Here is a 22,797-nt window from a genome sequence, read left to right as displayed (position 1 = left end):
ATTACTTCTTTACTTTCAACTGAATGTTAGTTTGTTTCTTCTTACGTCTTCTTGTGTTCTATTTCCTAAATAGCATGTGGCTATTGACTGATTTGTTTCTCATTATTGTTCATTTTAATGCATGCACAAACTTGACTCTGGATCTATATTAAAAGAGCGTATCTGATCTGATAGTCACTGAAGAGCGGGGGCCATACATATGCAGAATTACACTACGTTAATAATTCATGTGTTTCACAGCCTTTACCCTATTAAAGATTGAAAAGGATCCTCTTGATTAAAACTTTATCCGTTGTAATCAGTAGAATACAAACTGGCTTTTTATCCGACTAGGTCTGTCTTACTCATACTATCCCTGAAATATGAAACATGAAATATCCATTGAGGATTTTTTTCATGTTGCCCTTCTTCTAATCAATCTTTAATTCAGCTTCATTGATGAAGACTTCACATGCACTTGCTGTTCATGCCATGATATAAATTATTTTAAAAAGGTAACGTCTACCTAATTATTATGACACAATCCTTTGGGTTCAGAAATGAAATGCATGTAAACAGCCAAACAAATCAGCATACATCAGTGTTCAGATTCTAATGCTTTGTGTACAAAGTCTCAGATGTGCTTGAACATTATGTGTTTGTGATGTTTTCTGTTGCAGTCAATCTGTGACAATACTGAACGTCACAGAGCTGCATTTTGTGGCTCAAATCCACTCTTTTTCAACAGTAGCACTTTTTATTCCTATTTTAGACCAGCCGTTAGGTGCGCTGAAGATGCCGTCCCGTCACCCTTCCTGATCGAGGTGCTTCCCCACTTTAATGACAGATCTTAATAATTCAGTGACTTCTTCTATGCCTGTAGACTTCCCTCTGAGCTGGAATTTTAATTTGATCTCCCCAAAGTTTTTTCTTCATCATCAGAGGCACTTTCCTTTTAATTAGGTTCATTATTTTCTCATGAACATTGTCTCTTTTTTTATGTGTCCCCCCTGATGTGGAAGGGAGCGTATTTCGAGCAGAGCGCAGAACTGGAGCAGAGCATCAGGTTTGTGTGTTCTTGTGGTGAACTGAGTGCGCTAAAAACCTGTAATTCTGAGTAAATCATAAGTAGGTGAGGGTGGGGTAAGTTGTGCCAGTGGGTAAGATGTGCCACTCCCAGTTTAAACTTGTAAACTGGGAGGTTTTTGTCATGTGACCATAAAAAAAAAAAAAAAAAAAAAAAAAAAAAAAAAAACTGTGAACAGCAAGCCTCTTTTGCAATGACCTTTTGTGTCTTGCCCTCCTTGTGCAATGTTTCAATGGTTGTCTTTTGGACAACTGTCAAGTCAGCAGTCTACCCCATGATTCTGTAGCCTACATAACTAGACTGAGAGAACATTAAAAGGCTTTGCAGGTGTTTTGAGTTGATTAGCTGATTAGAATGTGACACCAGGTGTCTTCAATATTGAACCTTTTCACAATATTCTAATTTTCTGAGATACTGAGTTTGTGATTTTTCTTAGTTGTCAGTTAGAATCATCAAAATTAAACATTTGAAATATATCAGTGTGTGTGTAATTAATTAATATAATAAACAAGTTTAACTTTGTGAATGGTATTAGTGAAATAAATCAACTTATATATATATAAATATTCTAATGATATGACCAACACCTGTTTTTGACTATATTTTGACTATAGTCCTTTTTTCTTTTTTTTCGGAGTGGCTACTGAAAATCTGTGTATAATAATAATAGGAAAAATAATAATAGTAAGAGTAAGAAATGTACTCCATGCTAATGCTTCCTCCAGTGAAAAAACATCAAAGTCCACTCACATATTCTTTTAGAACTATATTGGACTGTTTACACCTGTAAACCATGCTTTATGTGGGCATATTTCTCCCCTTATTCAGATGAGATGACTTTTACACAATACAAAACAAAATTATGGATAGTGGACTCAAATTTGTGCCAGAAAGTTTGAAGTTAAAGTCTTAATGATGGATTTGTTTCTTACATGCAGCTTTTGTCTTCACAAGACATTAATTGCTGGACTGGAGTGATGTGGATTACTTGTGGATTATTGTGATGTTTTTATCAGCTGTTTGGACTCTCATTCTGACGGCACCCATTCATTGCAGATGATCCATTTAAGAGACACTGATGCAATGCTACATTTCTCCAAATCTCTTTTTAAATTAAAGATACAAAATCTTTGATGGCCTGAGGGTAAGTACATTTTCAGCAAATGTTTATTATTTGGTGATCTGTTCCTTTAATAATAACTGAATATCTCTCCCTTCAGTTGTCTGTTGTAAACTCTATACTGATATAACAGGGACGGGCCAGCTCAAGACTATTGTTCTTCTCTGCGAAGTGAAGTGCTGCCCCTATTTGTGTTTATGTAACAGTCAACTAAACATGACCTCACAAGTATCCTTGAAATAGCCCTCATCCGTCCGCATGTCTGGTTTCTCGATACATAGAACAAGAGGTACTCTACGTAACCATCGCCGTTGTCAGGTATGATTAGGAAATAAATTAGGTGTTGGATTGATACAGATAAGAGGCTTGTCTGCTGCGGGTCTGGATGCCGAAGTCTGGAACTCTTAATGGAATGTAAATTAATTTCTTCAATTCTTCAGTCCTTCAATGCTGCTGGAGAGAAATGCTGCCATGCCTTTAATGGAAAGAATATCTTCTTGTTTCTTTCATAGTCAACCTTATAATAAGAGACTATGAAAGTCGATGCTAAATCCTCTTAGCGGCCAATCCTAGTAATGGCACTGTGTTTATGGAAGTGTTTCTAAAGGTGGCTTGTCAGTAGTGACTATATCCACAGTAATCAAATCTGTTCTCAAACTGTTTAATTTAGTATTTTGCTTTTGGATTTTGCTTTTTTAGTCATCAGTATGTACAGCTTGTTATGTACACTAATTTAAGTTAAGCTATTAATGGGTAGTAATTTATTTAAATACTTAAACAGTTTTATGACAGTCTATTGTAATTAGAAAATAATATAAAAAACTATTAGATACTTATTTAAAATTATATAGTTCAATACATAAAAAATAATAGCCATTAAATTAATATTAATTATTAAATATAATTGGATCAAGACTATGTGGAATACTATAAAAACATATTTGTCATACCATATGACCATGTGTCTGTGTGTGTGTGTGTGTGTGTGTGTGTGTGTGTGTGTGTGTGTGTGTGTGTGTGTGTGTGTGTGTGTGTGTGTGTGTAAATCTTGTTTTGTAACTTCTAACTAATATATTTTGCAAAGTTAATGGGTGGTAGAAATGAAATACCTCTGGAAAATTACTGTGTTGTGATGTGTTATAATCCAACTAATATTGTACTTTAAAATGTATTCAAATTAATAAACATATATTTTAGCATTACATTTTAATTAATAAATCACATTTTTATCCTTTTAATTATTAAATTATATACAATAATTTATTTTATAAATTTATAAAATGTAAATTTATACATTTTATAATTACATATACTTATTGTATTACAGCATACACAGGTGCATCTCAACAAATTAGAATGTCGTGGAAAAGTTCATTTATTACAGGAATTCAACACAAATTTAGAAACTCGTGTATTAAATAAATTAATTGTACACAGAATGAAGTAGTCTTTGGTTCTTTTAATAGTGATGATATTGGCACACATTAAACAAAAACCCACCAATTCACTATCACAACAAATTAGAATATGGTGACATGCCAGTCAGCTAATCAAATAAAACACCTGCAAAGATTTCCTGAGCCTTCAAAATGGTCTCTCAGTTTAGTTCACTAGGCTACACAATCATGGGGAAGACTGCTGATCTGACAGTTGTCCAGAAGACAATCATTGACACCCTTCACAAGGAGGGTTAGCCACAAACATTCATTGCCAAAGAAGCTGGCTGTTCACAGAGTGCTGTATCTAAGCATGTTAACAGAAAGTTGAGTGGAAGGAAAAAGTGTGGAAGAGGATTGTGAGGATTGTCATGCAAAATAGATTCAAGAGTTTGAGTGAACTTCACAAGGAATGGACTGAGGCTGGGGTCAAGGCATCAAGAGCCACCACACACAGAAGTGTCAAGGAATTTGCTGAACTACGGTCAATGTCAGAGGCATTTTACATCGACTAAGGAGAAGAAGAACTGGACTGTTGCCCAGTGGTTCAAAGTCCTCTTTTCAGCAAGTTTTGTATTTCATTTGGAAATCAAGGTCCTAGAGTCTGGAGGAAGGGCGGAGAAGCTCATAGCCCAAGTTGCTTGAAGCCCAGTGTTAAGTTTCCACAGTCTGTGATGATTTGGGTTGCTGTATCATCTGCTGGTGTTGATCCATGTGTTTTTTGAAAACCAAAGTCACTGCACCCCTTTACCAATACATTTTGGAGCACTCCATGCTTCCTTCTGCTGACCAGCTTTTTGAAGATGCTGATTTATTTTCCAGCAGGATTTGGCACCTGCCCACACTGCCAAAAGCAGCAAAAGTTGGTTAAATGACCATGGTGTTGGTGTGCTTGACTGGTCAGCAAACTCACCAGACCTGAACCCCAGAGAGAAACTATGGGCTATTGTCAAGAGGAAGATGAGAAACAAGAGACCAAACAATGCAGAGGAGCTGAAGGCCACTGTCAAAGAAACCTGGGCTTCCAGACCACCGCAGCAGTGCCACAAACTGATCACCTCCATGCCACGCTGAATTGAGTCAGTAATTAAAACAAAATGAGCCCCTACCAATTATTGAGTAAATGTACAGTAAATGAAAATACTTTCCAGAAGGCCAACAATTCACTAAAACTTTTTATTTATTTATTTGTTTGTTTGTTTATTTATTTATTTTATTTTATTTTATTTTTTTATTGGTCTTATGAAGTATTCTAATTTATTCATTTATTTATTTATTTATTTATTTATTTGGGGGGGGGGGGGGGGGGGGTAGTGATAATGGAGAAAACTTGCACATTTGTTAAAACATTATCTCTTTTTTCCGTGAGAAGACACTTTGCTTTAGTGCTGTTAGCCTGTTCACAGCACTCACTGGTTAAAGTCATTAGCAGCCCATTGACTGGATTTTCTGTCTGCTCCTCTCCTCTCTTCTGAGAGCTTTAACCAGTGGGAAGTGTCATGTTTCAGAATATCAGGCTTTCTGAAAATCAACTGATTATCATGGGATTTTCTGTGGACGTGCTTCCAGAAATGGCTTTGGTCTAGTAAACCCTCCTCCTGTATATTGCCATTACTTGAGCTGAAATGGCTTCCACTTATGGATCCTTTCCATGCAGCAAGTGTTTGTATCCATGGACTTGATAAACCACACATGCAGTCATTTCTCAGTTCTACTAGTATACGTTTGTTTGCGGAAATAATTATTAGATTTTTTCTTTCTTTTCAGGATTCTTTGATGAATAGAAAGTTTGAAAGAATATATTTCAATGTAAAATACTTCTGTCACTCTTGATCAGTTTGATGCATCATTGCTGAATAATAATAATAATAACAATAATAACAATAATAATAATAATAATAATAATAATAATAATAATAATAATAATAATAAATACTAAGCCTAAACTAGTTGTTTATATATATATATATATATATATATATATATATATATATATATATATATATATATATATATATATGTATGTGTGTGTGTGTGTGTGTGTGTGTATATAAAACACACATGCATATATATAAACGTGATAATGTCTTTTTTTGAGGATCCAGTGAATTAAATACACAAGTAAGTTTCTTAATCTCTTTTGATTATTTGCTCTATTTATTTATATCTTGATTAACTGAAATCAAATGACAAGATTTTGCATAACAAATTAATTTTAAGTCTTGCATCAGTGCAAAAACAGCTGCTTCAAAATATAATGCTTCAGTTAAAACCATCAAACCGCCTAGACATGACAGCTGATTGTTTTAGTTCCAAAAGCCACAAAATAAAATGGCACGAAAAGAGCTGTATATGGACCGTGATCTGTGACTGTATATATAGGATGTATGCAAAGGGACCGATGGCTCCCCAAGAGACAAAGGAAACGTTATAGACTCTGATATGACCTAAATATTCCAGCATATGTTGTTACTGCCATGTTGGAGACTAATAAATCAGGACATGAAGCTTTTCTTCTTATACAAACTGTATTTTCAGTCAATTTACAACAGACTTTATATTTATGAAAATGGTATTGGAAAAATAAATGAAAAGGCTGGAACAAAGAGACAACTGAAAACAAATATAAGATGCAAATATATGCAAATGTGGTGTTTGGACTGAATCGTTATTTATCAAACGGTAGGTCTGAGACCACAGAGGCCTCTAATCCAAATCCATTCAAATGAATTAGCTGCATAATAAAATAAACAAATAAAGGAAAAGCATACTTTTTACCTTTGTCTTTAGATGTCTTAACAAAAGCTGCCATGGTTTTATATCTTAGAACAGAAAGTCATGCCGTGTCTGTCCTATGTCTCTTAAATTGCACCGTGTAGTCATTATACTGGAATACTGCTCCCAATTACTGGATGGAGAGGCAAAAGCCAGGCTGAAACCTTCACAAAAATGAGGCCCTGATATTACAGCTCCTTACAGTGACAGAACCTGCGAGCCTAGAAGACATGGAAAAGCACTACTCACTGTCACCATGGCCTTTAGCGCTGTGTGCCACTGCCTTTAGTTTTCTGCAGGGCTCTGAGGATGCGAAGCGTGCTTTTTCATTTTGGCATATCAATGTGCTTTTGTTTTCGCGTCCACTGTCACAGCAATGGATATTCTGAAATGCATGTTTTGAGACACCTCTGAAATGTTGTGCTTTAAACTTAATCTTGCTTTATCTGTTTTGTAACTTAACTGTTGTCATGTCCATTTGTTGGCTAATAATTAAAGGAATAGTTCTCCCGGAAAAGAAAATAATTTGATGTTAATTTTTTCACCTTCAGGCCTGTCTTTCTTCAGCAGAATAGTAATGAAGATTTTTAGCTGAGACCTTGGTCCTCAGTGATTCATAAAATGCAAGTCAGCATTTGAGTAAAAAACATATCAGGCAAGACTACATTTTTATTGAAAGAAAACTATAAAAAAGGTCCATGTAGAGTGCGCGTGATTGCAAATTGCAACACCAGAATAATACGTGTGTACTGTATGCACACCATCTCATTTTTCTAAACGTACTTTTTAGGTCCATGTATACTTCACTTTCCACATTCTGTTCCGTCTCGCACACATCTGCATCTGCTCAGCTTTCATACAGTAGTATACTCAACCGTGGATGGACAGCCTCGATGCATGCAGTACCACTTAGTCGACTCGTTCAGTCTCAGTATTCACCTTACGTCTGGGCTGTTGTACAGTATGTGGACCATCCACATGGTCACAAAAATTGGGCTGCATGGACAAAATTGTCACAGAATGCTGATGAGCAAAGCATACATTGGGCTTGTGTGTGGTGGATCCACATGCTTATTGACTTGGTTTTGCACTAATCAGTTGTTGTGGCAAGTGGCCCAGGCTCTTGTTTCACAGTAGAAAATGAAACTAAAGAGACGGAACAACAACAAAATAGTGGAGACTGCAACAACAGTCAGCTGCATTGACTATAGCTGAGAAGAGCTACATGTCTACAAAGACATTTTATCACTCATAACTTTTGGAGAAAAAAACAGTGCAGACACTGAATAAAGATGAAGCTTTCTAGAGTGCATGTGTAGAGCACCTGCATTTGCATACACCTCAAATGGACTATACTTTTATTTACACTTACTTTACGTGTGACTGCACATATGCAAGTGTACAGTTACTTGTGCCTTCAGGCGTCCAAAAGTGAGTTTTGATTGAATAACTCGTAGATCTCTGCTGCTCGAGTGGCAAACTGATTCAGACAGTTAAGTCAAGTGAATTGGCTCATCCAGTTCACAGTTCAGAAGAATGATTAGTTTGTTTACTCTGGAGACCCTAGATTACAGGTAATAACCAGTGTTGGGGAAAGCTACTTTTAAGTAATGCATTACCATAATTACGTTACTCCATAAAAATTAACTCATTGCATTACTTGGTTACTTTTTCTGGAAAGTATGTTACTTTTGCATTAGTTTCTTTTACCTGGAATTGGCTTGCTTATTTCTAATAACAAAAAACCCAAAAGTTATATTTTTTTTGGCAACTGCAAACATGCTTTCATCCAACAGTGAAATCAGTTACCTTCCGGCTGAAGGAGGTGTCTCTGATTTCTCTCAAAATGAGGACAGGAGAACTGTCAGTCAATACACAGGAAAACAAAGTAACTAGCATTACCTATTTGAAAACGTAACTAAGATATTTAATTGTGAATTTAAGAGTAATGTGTTACTTTACTAGTTACTTGAAAAACGTTATCTGATTACGTAACTCGCATTGTGTTACTTGTTATGTGTTACCCCCAACACTTTGGTAATAATGCTCAGTTTCTTGCACAGACCAATCGTTTCTCTTCTTAAGACCATCCTGGCTGTATATGCTTTGTCTGACACTCAAGTGCTGGTACCCACTGACTTGCATTTTATTGAAAATGATGCCAGTATCACGTTGTGTAGTCATGCGTATGCAAATTACATGTTCAGTCTATAGGTGTGTGTGCAGACGTAGCGTTTCTTTGTAAAATGACATCGCCAACTACTGGCCTGACATGCATTCTACAGTGTTTTAGTCGTTTTCGTGAATCTGTGTGAACGGGGACCGTTTTGACAATGGTGTCATTTATATGTGAAACTTTTCAGAAACACTATATTGCTGTTGTGTAAACATACCCCTACTTGTATTTGTTATGACTGCTGAAAATTCGGTATTGTGACAATAATAGTATGAAACATTGTCTGGTCCAGCTTTCCAAAGTAAAAGCTTATAGGATGTGACCTTCATATTAAATTGTAAGTGTTTCTAGAAAGCGCTGAAGATTTTCAATTACAACTGTGAAAAGCAAGCAAACGCTAAATCTGTTCAGTTCTATATAGTATTTTCAGTTATGTACATTACATTTTCACATTAAGACTGTGGGCTGAAAATTAGCAAGTGCTTAATTTATCACATTACCAAAGCTGTTTAATGAGGCTTTGTGGTATGTTTGCACTGAGCTTTAATAACATCCATAATTGAAGGTTGGAATTACCTGGTGAAGTATTCACCACAGACAATAAACCTATGTTTTTTCTTTGTACCACAAGCTCAAACTCAAATTTTCAGCGCAACTTGGGCAAATTAATCAAGAAAATATATTATAATGCCAGCTTTGGCAAAAGAGACTAGAGATGAGGTTTCTGCCCTCTCTTGCATGGAGAAGTTGTTTAGAGTTTCTTTGATAAAACAAATTCTCAGTCAGTGTCAAGTCGAATTGGTTTCCGGTAATTTGATCACAAACAGCTAACAAACGTCTGCGCTCTCTCTATCTCTAAGGTTCAGTACTTCTTCTGTCACTCAGAACAGATTTCATATCTGTGCTCTGTTGTTGTCTTATTTATTTAATTTTCTCTCTCTTATGTGCCTCATTGCAGTTTGTCACACACACCTTTTCTTTCGTGGCAAAGCCTGTATGAATAACTGCACCCTCCGACTCCCACACCAAATTTTGCCAAGCAATAAAACAGAGTCAGCTCCAATAAAATGGAATTGTTGTGTGTGTTTGGATCACTGTTCACCTTCTGTGGCCACTGAATTATTGAACACCTGTGTGTTCACTGAAAATGGCAGCTGTTTTTTTTTTACCAAGGCTGAAATGATCCTCAATGGAAATAACATGCCAGCTTTAAATATAATCTTAATTGATTTATTATATACATAGTTTTGAAGTTGAAATCATGAAAAAAAGGTTTTAGATGCGATTTTGCGATGTGATGGTGAAATGTTCAGCATGGTTGCCTCTCTTCTGGGTCTTGTTAACTTTGCTAGCTGCACATTGTCATGTTCTCCGCTGTAACTAGCTAAAAATAGCAATGCTACTAACTTCAGTTTTCATAATAATGCAGCTCGTCCAGTAACAACCCACATTTTCCGACAAGTAGCCACTTGACGTGACACATCTGTGACATATCAGATTGCATTGCGCCTGCAGCTTTAGCTGAGAGAATATAATGAAATACTCTTAAAATCTGCCCTCTCTCTGGTATGAAACATTGAGAAGGATGATTCGTTTTACATAATTGTGTCATTCGAATGGTTCAAAAATGACTCCATTCCTTGGAGTCCCCAAGCAGAAGTCCTTGCACTGCATTTTCATCTTCTTTTGTAGTGAAATATTTTGCTCGAATCAGGGTGTTTTCTAGTTGTAGTTAGTTTAGTTCAGGTTCCCAAATTAGCACTGCATTCTTTCTATAATTCTGATGTGAGAAATAAAAAGGGAACAACTGAAAAAAAGAAAGAAAGATATTTCAATTCTAGACAAAAATCACTTTATCCAATTATCTGCTTTGGCTCTTTGAGATGCGTGAAAGCGTACATGTCCCAGTGGCAGCCTGTGATATCCTACAATTGTCAGGCTGGTTTGCGCATCTCTCGCAGTCGATCTCTGGCTGCTAGACGGAATGTGTGTGCCAGCCGTCAGCTCCACAAGTTCGCAGAAACCCTTTCTACAGCATGTGTGGGTAGAAAGCCATCATGTTTCACATATTTATTCTTAGCTGCCTTTTTTTACAGCTGTATATTTATGGTTTTTTTTTTTCTTTTTTTTTCAGTTTGGTCTGGGGTGTACTTTAATTGCTTTCCACGTAGCTGTCTTTGTTCACACTAACAGTGGTTGATGAGTTATCATTCTCTCCTCACACAGCAGCAGGTATGATCATTCCTTATGTGTCGATCAGTCATGGACGAGCTTCCCCAGGGATCACACTCATCTGCTAGATATTTTTAGCTTCTTTACTGTGAGCATGCTGTTTATCGAGAGAGACTCTATTGGTATAAAGACACAAGATGTGCAAAAGCATTTACACTTCAACCGTTTACTTTTTTATGTAGCGAGGTGTTTAAAGATCAAGATACATATTTCTTCTTATAGAAACAGATCATTGTGATGACAAGCTTTTCTAGATGTATGTATTTGTATTATTGTTATTATTATTATTTTGAAAATATATTCAAATAGAAAGTTTTTAAAATTGTTGATAATATTTTAAATATTTTTATTTGTATTTTTGATAAAATAACTGCAGCCTAAAACATTTTACAGATCCCAAACGTTTAAACGGTACTGTGTGATATTTCAGAACTCCATTCCTACTAAATCACTACTAAAACACTTCAACAGTACATTAATAATAATAATAATAATAATAATAATAATAATAATAATAATAATAATAATCAATCAATCAATCACCTTTATTTATATAGTGCTTTAAACAAAATACATTGCGCCAAAGCACTGAACAACATTCATTTGGAAAACAGTGTCTCAATAATGCAAAATGATCGTTAAAGGCAGTTCATCATTGAATTTAGTTATGTCATCTCTGTTCAGTTGAAATAGTGTCTGTTTTAATTTGTAATCAAGTCAATGATATCGCTGTAGATGAAGTGACCCCAACTAAGCAAGCCAGAGGCGACAGCGGCAAGGAACCGAAACTCCATCGGTGACAGAATGGAGAAAAAAAACCTTGGGAGAAACCAGGCTCAGTTGGGGGGCCAGTTCTCCTCTGACCAGACGAAACCAGTAGTTCAATTCCAGGCTGCAGCAAAGTCAGATTGTGCAGAAGAATCATCTGTTTCCTGTGGTCTTGTCCTGGTGGTCCTCTGAGACAAGGTCTTTACAGGGGATCTGTATCTGGGGCTCTAGTTGTCCTGGTCTCCGCTGTCTTTCAGGGCAGTAGAGGTCCTTTCTAGGTGCTGATCGACCATCTGGTCTGGATACGTACTGGATCCGGGTGACTGCAGTGACCCTCTGATCTGGACACAGACTGGATCTGGTGGCCAAGGTGACCTCGGAACAAGAGAGAAACAGACAAATATTAGCGTAGATGCCATTCTTCTAATGATGTAGAAAGTACGGTGTTATGTGAAGTGTTCCGGTTCCAGTTTACCTAATTAATGCAGCCTAAAAATCCTTTAACGGATTTGGATATTAAAAGCATATTAGTATGTTATGTGTATGCCAGGTTAAAGAGATGGGTCTTTAATCTAGATTTAAACTGCAAGAGTGTGTCTGCCTCCCGAACAATGTTAGGTAGGTTATTCCAGAGTTTAGGCGCCAAATAGGAAAAGGATCTGCCGCCCGCAGTTGATTTTGATATTCTAGGTATTATCAAATTGCCTGAGTTTTGAGAACGTAGCGGACGTAGAGGAGTATAATGTAAAAGGAGCTCATTCAAATACTGAGGTGCTAAACCATTCAGGGCTTTATAAGTAATAAGCAATATTTTAAAATCTATACGATGTTTGATAGGGAGCCAGTGCAGTGTGGACAGGACCGGGCTAATATGGTCATACTTCCTGGTTCTAGTAAGAACTCTTGCTGCTGCATTTTGGACTAGCTGTAGTTTGTTTACCAAGCGTGCAGAACAACCACCCAATAAAGCATTACAATAGTCTAACCTTGAAGTCATAAATGCATGGATTAACATTTCTGCATTTGACATTGAGAGCATAGGCCGTAATTTAGATATATTTTTGAGATGGAAAAATGCAGTTTTACAAATGCTAGAAACGTGGCTTTCTAAGGAAAGATTGTGATCAAGTAGCACACCTAGGTTCCTAACTGATGACGAAGAATTGACAGAGCAACCATCAAGTCTTAGACAGTGTTCTAGGTTATTACAAGTAGAGTTTTTAGGCCCTATGATTAACACCTCTGTTTTTTCTGAATTTAGCAGTAAGAAATTACTCGTCATCCAATTTTTTATATCGACTATGCATTCCATTAGTTTTTCAAATTGGTGTGTTTCACCGGGCTGCGAGGAAATATAGAGCTGCGTATCATCAGCATAACAGTGAAAGCTAACACCATGTTTCCTGATGATATCTCCCAAGGGTAACATATAAAGCGTGAAGAGTAGCGGCCCTAGAACTGAGCCTTGAGGTACTCCATACTGCACTTGTGATCGATATGATACATCTTCATTCACTGCTACGAACTGATGGCGGTCATATAAGTACGATTTAAACCATGCTAATGCACTTCCACTGATGCCAACAAAGTGTTCAAGTCTATGCAAAAGAATGTTGTGGTCAATTGTGTCAAACGCAGCACTAAAATCCAATAAAACTAATAGAGAGATACACCCACGATCAGATGATAAGAGCAGATCATTTGTAACTCTAAGGAGAGCAGTTTCAGTACTATGATACGGTCTAAATCCTGACTGGAAATCCTCACATATACAATAATAATAAATGAATCATGAAAAACTGTGAAAATGCTGCTGTACAGTGAAAATAATTATATTTATACTATTATGTAGTTATTTGCATAGATATTTTACTAATTTAATGAATAATCGATTAAATGATGATGATTTGTAATTCATTTTGACACCTTAAAGTTTAAGTTTGAGTAAAGTGATGATTTCGAGTTGGTTACAGCACCAGAATTCACGCAGAAATGAAATTTCACATAAGGTAAATGCATTAAATAAATATGACATTGAGCATTTTTTTTATTATTATTAATCTCATTGATTAGATAAAATAAAAATATATTTATTATTTCATTGAACACAATATTTTATGAAATGGGATTTGGGATTTGGATTCTGGATTTGGATTCTGTCAGTTTACATCCGGATGGGCACCGGGCCTTCTGACTGCAAATCCAATATGGGCAAACTGAATCCGATGTAGCCTCGTAACTCCCTGTTGGTCTGCACTGGAATCCCAGCAGCTGCTTTACTGCAGTTGCCTGTTAGCCATTTTGTTTCACTAAGTTTGCTTTGTAAAGATTCCAAACCCTTGGCTTTTTTTCCTCAGTCTTCTGCAGTCTTGCTTACATACAGCATGCACAATAAAGAGAGAATCATGCTTGACTTTGGTCTTCTCCCTGGAGAGCACTGTGTAAGTTAAAACTTTGTAGTTTCTTGTTCTTTGTAAATCCAGCTGCTCCCCTGAGACGAGGCACACTGCATGTGTGAGAGAATGAGAGTTTGTTGACTGGCAGCTCGCTGAACAAGTTTGATCTGTGTATTAGCTTGACCTCACATACACTGTTGTATAACTTATTTGTGCATAAATATCTGCACTGCAACAACTAAACTAACATTATTGGCACAGTTCAGTCAAAAATCTAAATTCTGCCATCATTTACACACCATCAAGTCGTTCCAAACCTGTATGACTCCTGCAGAAGATATTCTGAAGAATCTTCATACAACACTGCATCTAATGACAGCTGTAACTCTCCAAAAATGAAAAAAACAAAACAAAACAAAAAAAAAAACAACATTAAAGTAATCTTTAGAATTTGAAGCCATATAAAGACAACTTACAAACATAGGCTCACTGGAAAAACATGCCTCTACCTTCAATTCACTGACGTTTTTAGCTAAAATGTGTAGAAAGGACCTCTACATCCCTGAAAGACAGTGGAGACCAGGACAACTAGAGCCCCAGATACAGATCCCCTGTAAAGACCTTGTCTCAGAGGAGCACCAGGACAAGACCACAGGAAACAGATGATTCTCCTGCACAATCTGACTTTGCTGCAGCCTGGAATTGAACTACTGGTTTTGTCTGGTCAGAGGAGAACTGGTTTCTGAGCCTGGTTTCTTCCAAGGTTTTTTTCTCCATTCTGTCACCGATGGAGTTTCGGTTCCTTGCCGCTGTCGTCTCTGGTTTGCTTAGTTGGGGTCACTTCATCTAAAGCTATATTGTTGACTTCATTGCAAATGAATGCACAGACACTATTTAAACTGAACAGAGATGACATCACTGAATTCAATGATGAACTGCCTTTAACTATCATTTTGCATTATTGACACACTGTATTCCTAATGAATGTTGTTCTGTTGCTTTGACGCAATGCATTTTGTTTAAAGCGCTATATAAATAAAGGTGACTTGACTTGACTAGAGGCAGTCAAACAACAAAAATGTGTATTCCTTTTCACACAAATGATGATTCCAGGGACAGAATATCGGTTAATAAAAACTTATTTTTGCATGGTTCCTTGCACAGTACTATGTTAAGCCCTGAAAAACTTTTACCATGATGCATGATTTGCAAACTAATACATTTGTTCTTTGCATCACTTAACCAGCTCCATATTATTGGCTTTTCTGATATTGTAAACTTGCTCAATAGCGCACCTAGTAGAGCATTGCTCTTATGATGTGAAGCGCTCAGGTACAAGTTCAGTGAAACATAAGTCACAATAAAAGTGTATAACAACGTGTAAAAGCAAACTAAAATGGATTGCTTGCTTCAGTAAATGTTTTTTATCTCAAGTTTGCTTTCACTAACAATGTCGGCTACATTTAGTGTAAGTGGTGCGTTATTTTCAAACGTGGTACAGCAAACTCTTCAGCGCCACTCAGCAGGCATTTAATATCCAAATTGCCGAGATACACCATGTAGTGTAATAAAATGTTGCCAGATTCACTTTCTGAACATAGTTTTAGCACCATTTACTGGACTTTCACTTTGAAAGTGCAATGAAATGCGCAAGAAACAATGTAATATAATTTTGCACAAATTAAACAACAGGCAGTTTGTTTCCAGTTTCCAATGAACCTGGGTTTCAACTTACATTAAAAACAGATTGAAATGTTATTATTATTATTATTATTATTATTATTATTATTATCATTGATAATGTTCCGCTCCTTTGAGCAATTAACTCCATAATTGCTGTGACCAGAATAATGAGCCAGTGAGTTGAACTTGGGAGCCAAATAAATAAAAGCTATTGTTGATTTGAGTTTACAAAACTGATCTGAATGACTGGTTCATGAATCACTCTGATCCGGTTCTCAAGTTCATAACTTGCTGACACAAAGATCCAGTTTTGGTGTTGAACAGCTCACTGAGGTTGAAGATTATCACCCAGTAACGACTTCAATCCGTTCATCACACAAAACTGATGTATGACTTCAGAAGATGTTGAATATAGCAGCTACTTGTAAAGAACATTTTGGTGAGCAATTTTGAGGTCTATAGAACTGTTGTTAAATAATCTTTTTCACTTTTTCTACTCTCCTAGGAAGAAGAGAGTGAGTCACTGTCACCGTGTGGTGTGTCGTCACATGGAGAGGACCCTGACACAGGAAGAAGTGCGTATCATCAATGGAGTCATTGAGCAGGCTCCCCAAAAAGAGCTTGGAGTGCAAGGAAGATACTGAGCTCTCCCTACAACCATCATGATCTTCCTCCTCCCTTGATGAGATTCACAGATGTAGTCACATCTCTGTGGTGGTAAATAAACCGTGGAAACTCTCAGCAACAACTGCACTTGTTGGAGACTCCATTTCTTAAGGAACACTTCACCCAAACATGAAAATAATGTCATTATTTACTCAACATCATGTTTGTCTTAATCTGAATTGGTGAATTTTGAAGAATCTGTATGTACTGTTTGCTTATCAAACAATCTTTTACTTGTATTGTCTGTCCATACTTTTGTTTGTTAGATGTCATGTTTGTTTTTAGATTGTGATATATTATTCATCTCCAGATCAACCTTTTGAATCCAACATGAACAATACATCCCCATTATCCAGGCCCTACATCATATGTATACAGAGACAGATTGGAAAAACTGACCCCAACCGGTATGGCATTTGTTGGAGCAGAACAGAGACTCCTCTGCATCCTAATGAGCCCTTATGGTGTGATCCATGTGTCGCACTCTTGTTTCCGAGGAGTGGCTAAAGAATACAGGGATCTTCCTTTGGGGAACAAGCTCAATTAGAATCCCAGTAATGAATTTTTGATGTGCTGCAATCAGATACTGAATGAATGGGACACTCTTTGCAGAGCATGAGACAGTCCGGTGGGGCTACTTCTCATGTGTTAATGCGTTTCTGCTGATTTATGCAAGATAGGATTTGATCGCTTATTTAAATGCCAGTGTTTAGAACAAAATGCTCATGATGTTTAAATCATGTGTGCAAAATAAAATATTTTACTTAGTACAAAAAAAATAATAATTTGGAACACACACACACACACACACAACTAAAAAATAATGACGAACAATAAAAAAGCAAGTTTAAACTCAAAACTTAAACTTAAACAGCAGCATTTTGGACCACTAGTAATAGTTTCAACTTTGAATTACTGAATTACAATGATGGTATATACCTTGAAAAGTCCTTATTAATTGCCCCAAAGGCAACAAATACAAAGCAAAAGCAGTGGTGCCAAAACAGAACCCTGGGGAACCCCACAGGAGAGAGATGCTGTTGATGAGGCATAATTGTGAACGCTAACTGACAAAAGATCTATCTGACAAGTAAGATGAGAACCAAGTCAAGGCTGTTCCAGGGATACCAGCATACTGTCTGAGCATCTCAACTAATATACAGTGATCAACAGTATCAAAAGCAGCAGTAAGATCTAATAGAACCAGAACAGAGCATTCCCCTGCATCACCTTGCATTAACAAATCATTAAAAACTCTTAGAAGAGCAGTTTCAGTGGAGTGCAAATGCCGAAAAACCAGACTGGAATTTATCAAACAAATTATACCCATCTAAAACAGCTGCAAGTTGATTAACGTCTACTTTTTTCAGGACCTTAGCCATAAAATATAGCTTAGAAATACAGCTCAATAATATTTTCTTGAGAATAGGTTGAACAACAACTTATTTAAAATAAACTGGAACTTGACCAGATGTTTTTGAATTAGGGCAAGCACACAGGGACCAACGGTGTCAATACAATTTTAAACAAAGTAGTGGGTAGGACATCCAGTGAAATAGTGGAGATTTTCATAGAGCTAACTAGTTTAGTGAGATCTTCTAGTGTTATCAGAGAATATTTATCTTCGCAGCACAAACATTTTCTTTAGAAAGGTTTCTTAAGATGCCAGAATTAATTACCCGACTATATGGTGATGAATCAAAATTGAAAGATATGTCAAATAAAATACAATTATGATCTGAAATAAAAAGATCCTCAGACAGAACAGAAACAATATTTAAGCCAAATATATAAACAAGATCTAAAATGTGCCCTTTTATATGAGTGGAACCAGATTATGTTGAAATCACCAACAATCAGTTCTAGAGAGCTTAAGAACAGATGATTAAAAAAATAAAATAAAAATATATAATTTCAGAAGGAGCTATTTGGATCAGGTGGATGAAAAATTAAAATACAATAAAAGGGATCTGCACCTACTGACCATCCAGCAGAAAAAAACTTTCTAAGCAGGGATCGAGTCCTCCACCATGGCCTGAGATTCTTGGCAGGCTTGTATAATCCTTAGGACAAATTTCGTTGAGGGGAGCATTTTCCATATTTTTTCATTCTTAATCTGCCTCATACAGAAACTGCACTCACCGGCAGACAAACAGTCTCCACAAAAATATTTAGGAAAATGGGACGGAGACAGAAGACTTGAAAATCACAGCGGCTAGACTCTAAACTATATATATATATATATATATATATATATATATATATATATATATATATATATATATATATATATATATATATATATATATATATACCCCATGTACACAGTTGTGTACATTTATAAAGCATATTATATATTTATAGGAATATTGATGTACTGAATGTTGTGGTCCCTATAGAAATCCCAGTAGATCTATGAAAACTATTTTTGTTTCATTCCTGCAACATAAAGTAATTCTCCTTTCAGCAATGTGACATACATGTTGAAGTTAATTTAAAGTTCACCTCTTCTTGGCCTTGTACCAATTTGGAGAATGTGAAACTGAACCTGATATTCCTATTCCTCTGGGCTGAAAATGAACAACTTAATTTGAGAAATTCCTGATTTTCCAGGATGTTTTAGACAGATCGATCTGTCACCAGAGGCTGACAAACACCATACAAATGGACCCAATCAATCAAGGAGAATTAGAAGAAGGAAAAATGAAAAAGGCAATTTGTCACCCTCTTAGTTAGGAATAAGTATATGGCCAGAGAACTACTTCCATTGAGTTTTGGAGAGATTTTTTGATCAGTTTTCAACACTGAGATCAAAATTTGGATCGATTCTGTTTGAAATATCAATGCTTTTCTAAAAATAGAGCAAAATTTTATTTGGCCCTTAACTTGTGCTCAAACCGACACAAGAACTCACTTCTGAGAAACTCTGAGATCCAGAGTTCAAAGTCATTAGCATTACATTTTTACCATTTGTTTTACCAAAAGCGTTTTCAATTTCATTTTTTTTTTTTATTGTCTATGCTCATCTTTTTTGGTTTGTGGGATGCTCATTTTTTTTATATCTGTCTGTTTCTATTCATCAGTAGAGCATCATGAAACCAAGAGAAAGTGTTAAGAAAGTGCCAAAGTGCAGGTACTTATTTATAACCATTATTTATACTCAAACACGGCAACAAATACATCATATCTGATATGATACATTTTAAATCCCTTTTTATTGTTTCCTATCAGGCAAAGTGCAACAGCTCAGCTGGGAATTCATGTTGGTGCTCTTTACAGCCAATTTTCTTGCAAAGGAAATGCAATTTTCTCTTCCACAGGATCGCACAACCTTTTTAAGAGTCTCGTTGTTTAAATAATGAATGAGCTATGGAGCTCATTAAGTGGTCAAACAAGGAAAAAATAATTTTGGATAGTCAAAGATGTAATGTATTAACTAACATGGTTTGATTCTTTTGACATCTGTGATTGTATGTTGTTTTTCTGATGATGAAGTTACAGTGTCATTGGGCTGGCCAGTAAATGTTTGAAATCAGATGCAATCATAGAGCAGAGCAAATTTCATCCACACAGACTTGCATCTGTCATGACTTTAGAAGTGTGACCTAAACAAGCATTAGATTTACTCCCTATATTTTTTACAAGATTTCTATGGACATGTGTTAATAAAACCATGTCATGTCAGAGACCGTATAAATTGTACATTGACGGACAACTTAATATGGTGGCTACATGAACTGGGACAGTTTTTGCCATTTGTCTATTATTGTCCCAATTATCCTGAATTCACCATTAACTTTCTGGTGCTGTTCAGTCATTATTTTATTATTTCGTAAAAACATTTTAAGTTTTTATTTTTTATATTATAATTGTTTTATTTATTTATTTATTTATTTTACTTTATCCAATTGATGCAAAACATGCATGTGGCACTTGCTATATGAACACACACACACACACACACCATTAAATCAATAAATAAATTAATAAATAAATCTTGGACATGAGTTGACCAGATTAAATTGTCCTGAAGAAGCAAATTTAATCTAGTCGAAACATTTGTTACTGCGCCCAAACAAAATCTTACTGAAAGCTATACATTTTTGAGATATGAGCCTCAAAATTTGGGACACACCTTTATAAATTATCATCAAAATAGACTTCTGTAATTTATTTTATTTTTTTATTTTTCAATTCAGCAATAATCTGCCACGTAAGGGTACTCCAAAGTATTCAATATTTACAACAGTTTAAGTTGGAAATTTCATTTTCACTTTTTTTTTTTCTGCTCAAAAAGTGTTTAACGTAATAATTGGATCATAAATATAATTTAGTACCATCAAATCTAAAAATGCAAAATATTAAATAATAATAATAATAATAATAATAATAATAATAAAACATTATAGAACTAAAAATTAGTACATTAATTTAGTTAAATTATATGTAAAATTTTACCACAACTCGAACAGCACTAGAGGGTTAATATTATTCAGTCAATCTTTCATATCAACAAGATCTGATCAAACTGATTTGCCAATTTATATTGCTATCCCAATATTGTATATATATATATATATATATATATATATATATATATATATATATATATATATATATATATATATACATTTTAGATGCATTATACTTGTTTCTTTTTATCGAGATTTTGAATTTCCATTGTCTGCATCTCTCCAGCTGCGAGGCATTGCCTTCGTGCTCCTATTGTGATATAAGAGTTTCTATCAGAGCCATATTGTGTCATATATCAAGCTTGTGTCACTGGGAGTAAGTAAGAATGTCTGATGCAGGTGGAAAAAAGGGTTAATAATGGCATTAACGTAGCAGCTGCTGGCAGTGGGGAGGGGGCATTTAGCCGAGGGGTTATTCAGATCGGATGCTGTTATGAGGTACGATGGAGCTGCCAGGTGACACCCATATTAATCACACTGTGCTGCTGCCGCCCGTCCAGGAAAACTCCCAGGATGCACTTTCACACTCATTGGCCTGAGGGGAAAGAGAGGAGAGAAATGTGCAGCGTTCACTGGATAGACAGTCAAGAGCTGCCCTGAATTACAAAGATGGAGATCAGCTTTCAAACTTTATTCCAGTATTTAATTCAATACACAAAAGCAGCTTTCCACAAATCTATGCCTCTAAAATGGAACAAAGTAACTCAACCTTCTAACCTAAATGCAGACAAAATCAATATGATTTCACTTTTGTTCCCCCCTCACGGACCCAGACTTCAACCAGTCTAGGATTCATAATAAATAATAAAACAAAATCACATTACATACATTATGCTTAGCTAGAGTTGACCTAGCTTTTAAATTCACTATTAAAGCATTTGCATCTGCTGAATGTACGATTAATATTGGTTTTATCCTCTATAAAATTATGTACAGTATAAGAAGCTTCGTCAACGGTATTTAAAAAGTCAGTGTGAACACCCATTTGCGATCCATTTTACCTCCATTTCCATAAATGTGACTTGTAGATGAAGATTTTCAATAATTGGAAAAAAAATTTGATTGATTTTGATTGAATAATGAATAATTGCAAAAACTGCAGCCAGACTGAATTGGGGTTTGCTGAAACACCGGTTATCGCTATTATTTTTGGTTGTTGTTTAACATTCAATAATAAAAGCCATGAAAGAGTCATGCCAGCAGAAGGTTTTAGAGAAAACTGCAGGTTATGGTTATCCCAGGAGGTGACGACAAGTGACCGTCTCGATGAGTCAATGAATCATTAATATACGCTGAATCTGACTGTTAGCCATGGTTTGTTTTGGATGATGGTTTTTTCCTCACGGTAACGTCACAGCTTCCAAACGCTCTCAACTCAAAAGCCTACTGGCGCTCGTGATTCTTTAACTCCGCCCACACATCACGCCTCCAGCGGCTCGTGTTTTTCGGGGATAAATCGGTACAGACTATCTTTCTCTTATGAATATAATAAAACTAAAGACTTGTTGGAGTTATGAAGGATGCAGTACTACTCTATAGGTACTCAAGATTAACAGGATATTGAGTGAAAACGAGCATTTCACCCCCCCCCTTTAAAGAAATTAATGCAAACTCCATGGAAGCTTGTTTGTGTAAAGTGATAAATAAATAATAATAATAATAATTAAGATAATTTCTACTTTTTTCGCATAATTCAGAATTTTCCCTTTATTGCGAGATATAAACTGAAAAAGTCTGAGAAGAAAAGTCCATATTGTACAAAAAAGACTCAATTGTCAGAGAGAATTATGCAATTACCTTTTTTTTTTTCTGTGCCAGAATCACTTAAATACAATAGTAAAAAAAAAGGTGAAAAATGTTATAGATTTTGAGTACATTTTATATCTCACAACTGTAAATATATATATATATATATATATATATATATATATATATATATATATATATATATATATTTATTTATTTATTTATTTATTGTGACGAGCACTCCCAGAGGAATCAGCGTCG

General features: G+C 35.7%; 1 pseudogene; it reads left to right on the top strand.

The window, feature by feature from the left end:
- Positions 1–16,296, top strand: part of LOC113065899 (phenylalanine--tRNA ligase, mitochondrial-like) — a 103,789-nt pseudogene extending 87,493 nt beyond the window's left edge.
- Positions 16,297–22,797: the final 6,501 nt, after the last annotated feature.

This window comes from Carassius auratus, chromosome 49 (genome assembly GCF_003368295.1).
Source record: "Carassius auratus strain Wakin chromosome 49, ASM336829v1, whole genome shotgun sequence".
NCBI lineage: Eukaryota > Metazoa > Chordata > Actinopteri > Cypriniformes > Cyprinidae > Carassius > Carassius auratus.
The sequence above is the reverse complement of the archived record's forward strand: the minus strand, read 5'-3'. Positions and strand labels throughout refer to the sequence as shown.